We start from the raw sequence: 12,270 nt of genomic DNA, 5'->3' as shown, positions 1-12,270 counted from the left end.
TTCATTTCCAACTTTTCTTTACACTGTAGAGCACATCTCACGATTATCTCTCTCCTATCATTCTGTCATCTCCCAACCGGGCACATTTTGCCTTCCAGTCAGTTGTATTAGGATGCACAAACTCTGAAGTAACACAGCAGGATGATTACGATGCACCTCCAGTCGCACAAATAATCAAGCCTCTGACCTGTTCATTTTATTCTAATTTGTTTGGCCCCTAACTCTCTCTCCCTCCGTCCCCTCCAATCTCTACCAAGACCACAGATGTCGCACCGCTGACCGCCGCGTCTGACCTCTACGGGATGTTTCGGCAGCGTCTCTCTACCTGCCTGTCCCTTCTGCCTTTGTCTCTGGGTGCAAAACCGCGGGACGTGCGTCCGCCGGGGCCCGTTGTCAGGAGAGAGCTGTCTTCGTCCGGCAGATCTGCCCACCTGGTGGGACTGTGGCTTCAGCGCTGACACGGCTTTTTAATATTTCACCACACACAGCGTGCACCATATGTCCCTGCCCCCCCATCCATCTCAACCCTCATGAATAATGAATCTGTAATGCACTTCTAATATTTGAAGGAGAACAAAATACGCCTATAGCTCTGCTTTTGGACTTTGTATTTTTAGAAGCTATGACATTTCTCTTTTTTTCCAGTTCAACCTCAATCACATGGCAATAGCTCTGCAGGGGACAAAAGAGAGTGCAGAGTGCCGAGAGTTTGTCTCTCTCTCTCTCTCTGTGTTTTCTGGATCTGACAGGGGATATGAGCACTTGCCAGTGAACAGCGTGACCAGTTTTTCAGGAACAAGAGACTTCACATATTCTTTACACATCTGACCGATCACCAGACTCAAGTGTGAGCCTGTGCCACCGGAAGAATAAATACACAAATTTCCTTGAACAGGTTTGCAGTGGCAGCAAAGCATTTCTGCTAGCTGTGTCAGATTTTCTTGTCACACTGATATGAAATCCATTTCTCTAGAGCCTTCGGTAATACATCTGTTTTTCCTCACCCAAAAATACCCAAATGCAGTCATTCGCTTCATGCATGTCCTGTTTGAGGGTTCCTGCTATTGGGGTTGTCAGATGCTTACACTAAAACACGGCGATGAATTTGCTTCTCAGTGCTTTTCTGCCTGTGCCGCCCTCATCTTGTTGAGAATTCTCCCTTAAGCCGCCCTGACGGACTGTGAGATTAGAAGCTCAACCTATTGAATTGCAGTTAATAATTCATGACATAATTTTGCTTTATCTCAGGGACTTGATACATGAGTCGGAGGCTCTCATTTATCAGGCTGCCATAACCTTTTATAAGCATAATGAATTGCATGCAGTTGATTTGTTGATGTTGAAAGGTTGAACTGGGCCGCACTGCTTGAGAGGAAAGTGCCTTCGCAAATAATTGTACTTTTCTTTTAGCAGGCAAATTAATATCGGGGCTTTGGGTTAATGTTGGCATTTACTGCTGATTCCTTGAACGCTCAACATCACCTGTCTCACCGTGCACGTGTGTGTTCAACAGTGTGACATGCTTTCTGTCACTCAAAGGGACTTGCTATGCAATGAGGTGTCTCAGATCTGGTCCTGTTTAGCAAACAACTGAGGATCGTGCCCTTTACCATAACTGATAGGAGTAGATCAGTGGGCATGTGGTGAACTTCTGAAATGTAAATTAATTGACAAGTGCTACTTGATTTTCACATGCATTCACCTTACAATAGCAATGGGAAAGCTGTAGACTACTATATTTATTTGAAAAAAAAAATTATATTTATGTTCTGTTGCGTTCAAGCCATGCTGACATTCTGTTTGGAATGCTGTTCATGTCCTCAGACTCGAAATTATGTTTTTATGGAAATACTATTAACAGCAAAATTAATGTTTTTAATGTCAAAATTAAAAATTCAGATAATCAACCAATTCAGCACAGGTGAAGCTAGTTTAGATAACTTAGCACTTATGTATATATATACGTATATATACTATTCTATATGTGTATATATTCTAGTACTTAGTCCTCCATGATTTTTAAGTATAGCTCTGACCCATCTTGGCACTGAGTGTACAAGTTCATGACAACTTGTCACATCTGTCACACATCTGTCACTCCTGGAGGATGACCTCCTTAAATGCCCTGGTCTTTAATGGGGAGTGTTGCTTAACTCAACTCTACAGAATTCCCCACAGGTTCTCAAGAGTGTTAAGACTGGGTGAAATACTTGTCCACTGAAGGAATTCATATCGTCATTGTCATGTTGAAAAAACACCCAACAAAGCAGGGAAAGAGGAGAGGGTAGCATCTTCTGTTTCAACTTTTTGGATTACATCACACAGTGGTGTGTGAATTCATAACAGCATTGATAAAGCACAACTCCCTCACATCTTTACCACTCATACATCCCAATAGAAAAGTTTTACTACCATTGAACTTCACTGTGGGAGCCAGGCACTTCTCACTGTACTCCTTCCTCTAGCAACACCATTAGATTTGGAATGCTGTTAGATCCATCAGTAAATGATTGACTTGGTCTCATGAGACCAGAGTATGAATTCCCAGAGGTCTATATTTTGTAAATATGGGCCTTGGAAAATGTTACATGTGTTTATTTTAGCTACAGTAGTGTCAGTGTGGACAACAACCATTCATGCCACTTCTACAGGCTGCATCTTACTATGTGAGATAAACAGTCACTCTTTTCAAAGCTTTTGCCAGCTCTGAGACACTTGCTTGTTATTTCTCTAAGAAAAAAAAAACACTATTCACTAAATGAAAGGTTAAAGTGAATGCCTGATTATTTCAGTGGCCTTGTCACAAGTCCATTGATTTTGAATTTCTGTTACTTTTGCTGTATTTTCACACTTAAAACAATTATTTGTATCATTGTACTCTTGTGGTTCCATTGTTGTCATATATATATATATATATATATATATATATATACAGTGCCTTGCGAAAGTATTCAAACATAAAAAGTATACATGTTTTGTTATGTTGCAGCCTTATGTTAAACTGCTTTACATTACTTTTTCCACATCAATCTACACTCCATACACCATAATAATAAAGCAAATAACAGGTTTTTAACATCTTTGCAAATTTATTAAAGATAAAAACTTAAATGATTCCATTGCATAAGTATTCATACCCTTATCTGGGACAGTTGACATTTAGCTCAGGAGCATTCATTATGCTTGTAAATGTTACCACACTTTGAGTGAAGCTAACCTGTGGCAAATTCAATTGAATGGGTATGATTTGGAAAGGCACACATGTCTTAATAAAGGTCTAACAGCTGAAAATGCATATTAGAGCAAAGATCAAGCCCTGAGGTCCAAAAAAAAAAAAAGAAAAGAAAAGAAAAAACCTGCCTGTAGAGCTCAGAAACAGGATCGCATCAAACCACACATCTGAGGAAGGGTTCAGAAAAAAAATTCTACTGCATTGAAGGTTCACAGAAGCATGTAGCCTCCATTATCCAAAATGGAAGACATGGGGAACAACCAGGACTCTTCCTAGAGCTGGCTTCCTGGCCAAACTGAGCAATTGATGGAGAAGGGATTTGGTTAGATTGGTGACCAAGAAGCTGATGGTCACTCTAGTTGAGCTCCATGATCATATGTACCTGAAAATGTGTGTCTGCCCCCATCCAACCTGACAGAGCTTGAGAGGTGAAAAGGTGAGGAGAAGAAGGGTAGATAATTGCCAAATGCTGATGTGCAAACTTGTCGCATCATACCCAAAAATACTTGAGGCTGTAAAGGTGCTACAGCTAAGTACTGAGTTAAGGGGTTGAATACTTATGCAATGTACTTATCTCAGTTTTTTTATTTTTTTTATAAATTTACAAAGTTGTGACAGTTCTGTTTTTGCTTTGCCATTATGGTGTATGGAGTGTAGATTGATGTGGGAAAAAAAAGTAATTTAATGCAGTTTAACATAAGGCTGCAACATAACAAAACGTGAAAAAAATGCGAATACTTTCGCAAGGCACTGTTTGTGTGTGTATATATATATATATATATATAGAGAGAGAGAGAGAGAGAGAGAGAGAGAGAGAGAGAGAGAGAGAGAGAGAGAGAGAGAGAGAGAGAGAGATAGATAGATAGATAGATAGATAGAAGTAATGCAATACCTTATTAATATGAAAATAGTAAAATAATAATTCAACTCTGTGCTAGCTACAATAAAGGAATTATTCACCCAAAAATTGTAGAAAAATATTGAAAAAAAATGTAAAGATGTAGATTGTAGTTTGTTTCTTCATTGTAGCAGATTTGGATAAATTTAGCTTTAAATCTCTTGCTCACATGTGGATCCTGAAATTGCTGATAAAAACATCACATTAACACACAACCTGACTCCAGACCATTCCCTGTATTCCTCTCACATAAAAATCCACCAATGTATTTGTTTGGACTGTTTTCGCTTGTAAACGGTGCTTGATCTGTGCACATTTCTCTCCTGATTCAGATGAGATGACTTGCACTGTAGAAAGCAATATAGAGGACTTATACTTATACTATTGGAAACAAAGGTTTGAGGCTAAAAACATTCCAATGATGGATTTGTTTGATATAAACACACAACATTTTACTTCACAAGACATTAATTGATGGACTAGACTCGTGTTGTGAATTATTATGATGTTTTTATCAGCTGTTTGTGCTCTCATTCTGACGGCACCCATTCACTGCAGATGATCCATTGGTGAGCAAGTGATGTACTGCTAAATTTCTCTGAATCTCTTCTGAAGAAGAAACAAACTCATCCTTATCTTGGATGGCTATAGGGCGAGTAAATTAATTAATTAAAATTTTGGGTGAACTATTCCTTTATTCCATTCCTGTATCATATTTATTTTGTTTATTTTCAGATTATTCTTGCATTATTAAGAAATTAACAATATTCATTCTGACGGCACCCATTCACTGCAGAGGATCCATTGGTGAGCAAGTGATGTACTGCTAAATTTCTCTGAATCTCCTCTGAAGAAGAAACAAACTCATCCTTATCTTGGATGGCTATAGGGCGAGTAAATTAATTAATTAAAATTTTGGGTGAACTATTCCTTTATTCCATTCCTGTATCATATTTATTTTGTTTATTTTCAGATTATTCTTGCATTATTAAGAAATTAACAATATTATTATATTATAATTAAAATTCTATTATTATTATGTTACATTAGTCTATTATATGAATTATTAAACAGAAAAATGAAAAAATTACTGATCAGTGGCTGCTACCACATTTTCCTGCTGAAGCTGCTGGCATTTTGAGTGTTGCTGAATCTCATAATTATGGTAATTCCAACATGATATGAATGCATCTTTTATTTGAAACCAAGTAATAGCAACAAAATGTTTGTTTTTAATGCAAAAATAAAACACTAAAAAGCATGTCTTATGTAGCTTGTAGTGTTGCCAAAAGTACCGACCGCGATACCATTCGGTACTGAAACTTTAAAAACGTCCATTTCCAGCGAAGATTAATAGTCTCAACAGCGCTCAAATCTGCTCAACAGCGCTCAAATCTTTGCGGGAAATTGACGTTTTTAAAATTTCGGTACCGAATATCGCAGTCGGTACTTTTGACAACACGCTTGTCTTTGCAACTGTGTTTGGGAAATTATTTTGAAATAATTTTCAGTTTTCCCATTGATTATTACTATTAACAGATGCTCAAGATGATCACAAGTACCATTAATCTACTCATTTGGGTGCTCACTAAAAAAACATTTAATTCACAGATCATGATTTCAGTCATTTCAAGGTAATTCTGAACTGGACGAGACCAAAGGTCATGCTGTTCGAAATGGGTGAGTTGTTTACTTTGTAATTAGTCAGTGCACTTCCATACAACCAGATTGACCCATTCAGGCCAATTTGTGCACCTGCTGCGAACTTGATATCGCATTGACGGAGCAATCACAGTGATGTGGGAGCACTGCTTGTCACCTGCATTTCACCATGAGCCCCCTCACATTCACACCATGATTTAGAGCTCAATGGGAACCTAATGAGCTCAAAAGGCGGCAGAAGAGTCACTGTTCTGAAACATGGTGTCACTGCTGCACAATGTTACTTCAGAAAAACAAGTTTTGCACACTATATGCTTTCACATTCTTACTATTTTTTATTTTTGCACTGAATTTTCAGTGGTGCCCCTGCCTAAAGACACCCCTGGAGTAGACGCTTAGTTTTGCGCTAACTGTATGCTCTGTTGCCTAGGGAGTAAATGAAAGCTGGTAGATCGTGCGTGTCATGTGGAGCTGTGTCCTGATGCATTCCCTCATCCTGCTGCTTTTGCACTGTGCTGAGAAATGAGCCAAGGCCGTGCATGCGTGTGTGTGCTTTAGTGAACTGGCCTGCTATCTTCCATGATTCAAAGCTTTGTGTTATATTCACAAGTCTGCTTACCAGGAACACAGTGTTACCTGCTGCGATGCCCTGAGTCTGTACAGACTATAGATAACACGCACATACACTGACACGCACACACAAACAAACATGATGAACACAGTCATGTACACCAAGCATTTGGCAGCAGGGCAGCATGACAGCCAGGGAGTGAATGTGTCAAACACAAGCCCTCGTTAATATTTCACAATCTTGAAACCAATCCCTTTGGCAAGCAGTGGCAGGCCACGGCGGTGTTTCATTCCATCTGAATTGTTGATTATTTTATGTTTGAAATCAGTTCAGAGAGTTTTAATGAGGACATCAGAGATGAGAAATTAAGGTTCCAATTAACCACAAGAAAAAAAAGGTAATGTTTTGTATGATCGTTGTTTACTTTTCACTTACAAGCAAAAGCTGCTCGATCTACTGCGGTTGGGTTTTTTTGTTATCTTAAAAAAACATGTCACAATCAAACATGAAATTTTGGCAGAAAATCACAAGTTTCCCACAATTTTCTCATCTACAAACTACACTGGTGACTGTTCGAAGGAGAAGTTCATCCAGAAGAAAAGGGAAATAAATTATATTTCACCCCCATGTCATTACAAAACTGTATAACATAATTTTCATGAAACATGAAGGAAGAAATTTTGACGTACTGGCCATTCTTTCTCATGCAATGAGTCCTACAAAAGCACAGTAAAGGAATTTAAAAAATGGGCTGAAGTTATACGATAGCTTAAAGTGATGAAAATACTTAAATAGACACAAAAGAATAAAAATCACACACTCATAAATCACAAATTAAATTAATTTCTCTCATGAACTCTATAATAGACATGCTTAGAGAAATAATGACTTAAATATCAGCCTGTTTTTCACAAAAAGCTATCCTAATGGTTTCAGAATGCTTAAAAATATAACATAAACATTGTATTGACTACTATTATGATACTTTAATGGGGCTTTTTGATCCTTTATGAAGCTTGCATGGAAAAGATCGACTAATGAATTATTCATATCCCACAAAAAAATCTCCTTTTGTAAAAGTCAGGTTTAGAACATCATACGGTTTAGTAAATTATGACAGAGAGGGTATTTTAGGTTGAACTATTTCTTTAAAGCACTGTAAACGGATATAGTCTGATACAACAGTTCAGTACCCCCTCTAAATCTATTGCTATATATGTTGCAATACATGGGGACTAGAGAGGACAGTGATGTAAAATGATTTTGAGGCTGACCTGAAGAAAACAAATGTGTGCTGGGTTTCCAAACGAATGTATACTTGCGAAGCAGAAATAGCCGGCCTCTCCTAGAAACCCAGAACAAATGTTTGTTTCTTTTTGGCAGAAATAATGATGATGTCTGGAATCACAGAAGCGTTTCTTCTCGGCGTTTAATAACCTGCCCAGGGTGCAATTGATTTACTCTACAGATGTATGGGCCCTTTCCGAAATAAATCCAAAAGTTCTAACGGAACTGCTGAAAGTGTTGACTTAGTAAACCACACGGTCATTTTTGAAGCATTACAGTCGAGTTTACTTTGACACCAAACCAGATCAATATCATGTCTTCCAAGAGAACAAAGTGCAGGACCTTGACTTCCACTGAAACCAGAACGTCAGAGCAAGCTGGATAAAGCTGGCTTTGCATTTCCCAGACCTCGCTAGAAATTGCTTTTAGATGAAACCTCAAAGACGTGACTTTACTTAGGTCAGAAAGGTGAACATGCTTGTTCCATGAAACAGTACTGATTTGATTTTCAAAGTGTTATTTGCATTAATATAACTGTATTACAAGCAGTAGTTTCAGAGAACAATGGTATTAGCATACTACCTTTGGTTACACATCGCTACTATATAGATACTGATATAGAGCTGGGACAATGTAGTCCCGAAACCTGGAAGAGCATTAGTTCTTTGAGTTCCTTTTGGGACTGAATATCTGTTTTAGAATGGCTAAATAAGGACTACAACTACCACAAATATGTGAGTTATGTGCTTGACAAATCACAGACACTTTGCAGTCCTCATGTAGCCATCTGTTAGCAACAGTGGCTTCGGAATTCCCCTTTGAGGTAAGACTGTATCATTTATATCGAAAATCAAAAAAGTCTCTTCAAGTAATGTCAACTATAGATCTTTTATGAAAAACCATCAACAAGGGAGAACTCATAGTGAACAATTCGCTGCGCACCTTGAAACAAGTCCAAAAACAGTTTCACAGGTGGAAAAATATACTGATATCACTTCACGATCTATGTCATCTGAACTTTGTTATTATGACCATTAAGGTCTGTTTTTATAATTTTACTCATAATAGTATATAACCAAAGCTATAGATTTTGTGTGTTTTTAGTTAGCTTATGTTTTGCAAGGTAACTGCTCAGCTAGCTAGTGTTAGCATACCACTAACATAACATAGAATAGCTTAGCCTATAGGCTACCCTTTACCAGCCACTTACACTCCACATAATCACAACAACATATAGCAATAATGACTTTTGGTCAGGCATTACAAACAGCTCCTGGGGTCCTAGAAGGACCCAAATCAATGGGGTGGACAGAATTGTGAATGACACCAAATTGTTTGCCCACATATTGAGCAGCTCTATTGCTACATCTGTTCATAACCAGGGACAATGTATTAGAACACTGGAAATTGAACGTAATATTCAAACCTGACCCATTTTCTGAAAGCAATGAAATTTAGATATCATAGAAATGTGCTGTACTGTAATAATATATAACCAGTGGCTGTCATTCAGATTGCAAAAACAATAATGATTTCTTTCATTTTTTTTTTCTGTTTATACATTTATAGTATGTATAAGCATATTAAGCAAATTCTTCAATGTTAACCTCCCATCATTCCACAGGACCTCCTCTCATGTTAAATAACTGATTAACAACTGATGAGAGGACATATAAAGTGATATAACACTTGATATACATACACAAACAGTGGGTCATTTAGACAAATTAAACTTGTTTACTTGACAGTTTTTCCTAAATTAGTCTAATTTAGATGGATTGTGGGAGTCTGAAGACAAATCACCCTAAGAGTAATTAATAACTCTTGACGTGTTGCTCTCATTATTTTTTTTTTCTTTCTTTTCTTTAATGAAGTCCATCAAACTTTACCCTCATGTTCCACTTTCGCTAAGCCTTCAGACAGCCTGATAAATGACTTCTCAGTGGGTGGAAAAGCTACATTTTACACTTCAGATCAGGCATAATGTCAGGGCACGTTTCCTCACTAACACTTGTTCTGCGTGAGGAAGTTCAGAGCTAATGAAAAGTGACCACGGTCTCACCTCAAGGGAGCGAAAAAGGCAGGAGTGGAACCAACTCTGCCCAAATGTAATCTAAAAACAATTTCCCTATTTCCCTGGTGCTCCCTCTACTCACTAAGTCTGCTTGATGGGAGCAGACAGTGGTTAAGAAAAATATTATTTTGGCCCGAGAGTAGATCTACTCAGGGAATTTTGTTGATTGCAGTTCTGAAAATATTAGCACTTTGTTTTGTTTTTTTGTAGTAGCACTACTTTCTCTGCACCTTTGTTTATTCTGAATCATTGAAGTTCTAATTGCAGACACAATATCAAGCTTAATCAAAATTCTGATTGCAAAGTCCAAATTAGACACTGAACCAATTCTAATTCTGCGCAGCAAGGATTCCAGGGGTATAATTTACAATAATCGCAGGCTGCCAAAGTACTGGATCAGTAGCTCTCAAAGACATCTCATCTTCCTGATGACAAGCTCTTTTTGTTTGTTTGTCCTGCATTATGTACGCCATGATTTATTCACACGAGGTACCCATCCATTTTAGCTCGACACACCTGATAGAACAATCCAAATAAAAATGGCAGCTAAATGAATCATACTACAGCTCGGGTAATTAATTAGCCGATTTGAAGTTATTATAGCAATCTGTGAGAAGTGAATTCAACCAAATGTGCACATTATTGTCACGGATATAATCTAGTCAACTTGATTGCACTGAAGCATTGCTGGGGGGGAAGGGGGTAATAAACATCTGAATAATTAGGTTGATAATTAAACATTAATACAAACGATTATCATTGTGATATTCCGTCTCTTGGGCTTCCTTCTTTTTCATGCATATAAATGAAAAGCTTTGGGAAGGAAGGAGACAACAGTCGCAAAAAACTGCTGTCTTTTAAATACTTTCGAAAAAAGTGACAGCAAGCAAGAAATCCATTTCCTCCGAGCACAGGCATCGGGAAACATTCAATTTCATTCACCATTGATGTATTTAAATCCAACAAGCTGTAGCTTAACTCAGATAAGAGAAACTCTCAGCACTTCTTCTCTCTGCAAGTTCTTATATTTATTCAGGGTTGCTGATCAAACAGCAGAGCTATAGGAAAAATTATGTGCATCGTAGATGGAACATATGGCTATATGAGTCTGTTTGTTTATGCATGCATGTCCTTATTTATTTAATTTATACCTCAAATCAATTACGGTCCTTCTGGCTTGCAGTTTAGTAATATATGGATGGCATTTATTCATACTGTATGTGATGTGTGCTCTTTGGGCTCAAGCGAACACTTACTTCCTGTAGGAGGTACAACGGCCCTGAACCACAAAGCAGGTTTATGGCAGAGGTTATATATGGGATTCTGATCCCATAGTTATACTCAGCAGGTACGAGTCTCTGCATGGGTCTCAGAGTTGTGAGCATGACGAAATGAGGGGGTGTGACGAAAGGTTTCTTTTATCAGTGGACAGAGGTTCTTGCTGGGACCTGTGCGGACAAAGAAACTGAGAGTAACAAGAATTTCTACAAAGAAGTTGGAAATAAAATAAAAAACTGTAAAATTTCTGTCTGACACAGCATTTTTATTGTTTCTATAATAATAATATACATATATACTGTTTTGTGCCACAAATGTATTTACACGATCTGCAAGATTATATATGCAGCTTTTACTAGCATACAGTAGAAAGTCACAGAGGCCATAAGAGTGTTATAAAAATACTGAGTAACATACATTTCAGAGTGAATTTGTGCAGTTACTTTGTATATTTATTTTCCTCTAACAATGAAAATAGTTCCAAAAGAAGCTGAAGCATCAATCTTTGCATGTCACCAAGCAAAACATAGATTGAAGCACAGTACTAAATGTGAGTGGTGGGACAGAAATGTCTTCTCTAAAAATACTCTATAATCACTCCACTCCAGCTCCACTCCAGGATTTTGCATTTGCCACTCCCAGCTCCATTAATGAAATCTAATGTCTTAAAAACTGTCAGTGCAACCCTAGTTGTTGCTTAGTGACATTTGTGTCATGAACAAAAAACTATTGGATAACATGATGTGTTGTTACTTTTGTAGGTTTTTTTTTTTTTTTTACTTGAGTTTAGGCATGGGCCGATTACCGGTTTCAAGGTATACCATGATGTCACGGTTTCAAAACGCGAATATATTTTCAGTTATACCGTTCCTGCACTATGCGCTAGTGATGTGCGGATGAGCTAAAACGTCACCCGAATCCGCAGCTTCCAAGTACCAAATTGAGAAAGCACTGTCGGTTTTGTCTTAAGTTAATGTAACCAGTTGCGAAATAAAACGCACGAGTATCAGTATTGGATCCGTGAAATAGGTCTTGTGACAGCAGCCTGATAAAGCTGTGCCGTCTTTTATTAATGTTAATCAAACAACAAAACTTACTGCTCCTGACTAAATAATGTTTTGTTGAATAAATGTTAATGCTAATTTACAGTTTATTCAATTTCTGTAGCCTATTTAAAACACGTTCATAATGTAGAAAATGTAGTTAATACTTGCATCATTAATGATTTATTTTATCCACCCGCGACCCACCCGCAAATAATCAGAATG

The 12,270-nt window shown here is 37.7% G+C and overlaps 1 long non-coding RNA gene across 1 annotated transcript in view; it reads right to left on the bottom strand.

Annotated features, from left to right (window-relative positions):
• Window positions 1–2,646: 2,646 nt before the first annotated feature.
• The window catches only part of LOC107663833 (uncharacterized), a 20,656-nt gene continuing 11,032 nt past the window's right edge, over window positions 2,647–12,270 (bottom strand). The window contains exon 3 of the long non-coding RNA XR_001631390.1: window positions 2,647–2,730. This is a non-coding gene — a long non-coding RNA (uncharacterized LOC107663833). The remainder of the gene's footprint in view (window positions 2,731–12,270) is intronic.

The sequence above is a fragment of the Sinocyclocheilus anshuiensis genome, unplaced genomic scaffold, assembly GCF_001515605.1.
Source record: "Sinocyclocheilus anshuiensis isolate Anshui unplaced genomic scaffold, SAMN03320099.WGS_v1.1 scaffold976, whole genome shotgun sequence".
NCBI lineage: Eukaryota > Metazoa > Chordata > Actinopteri > Cypriniformes > Cyprinidae > Sinocyclocheilus > Sinocyclocheilus anshuiensis.
This window is presented reverse-complemented; position numbering and strand designations above follow the sequence as displayed.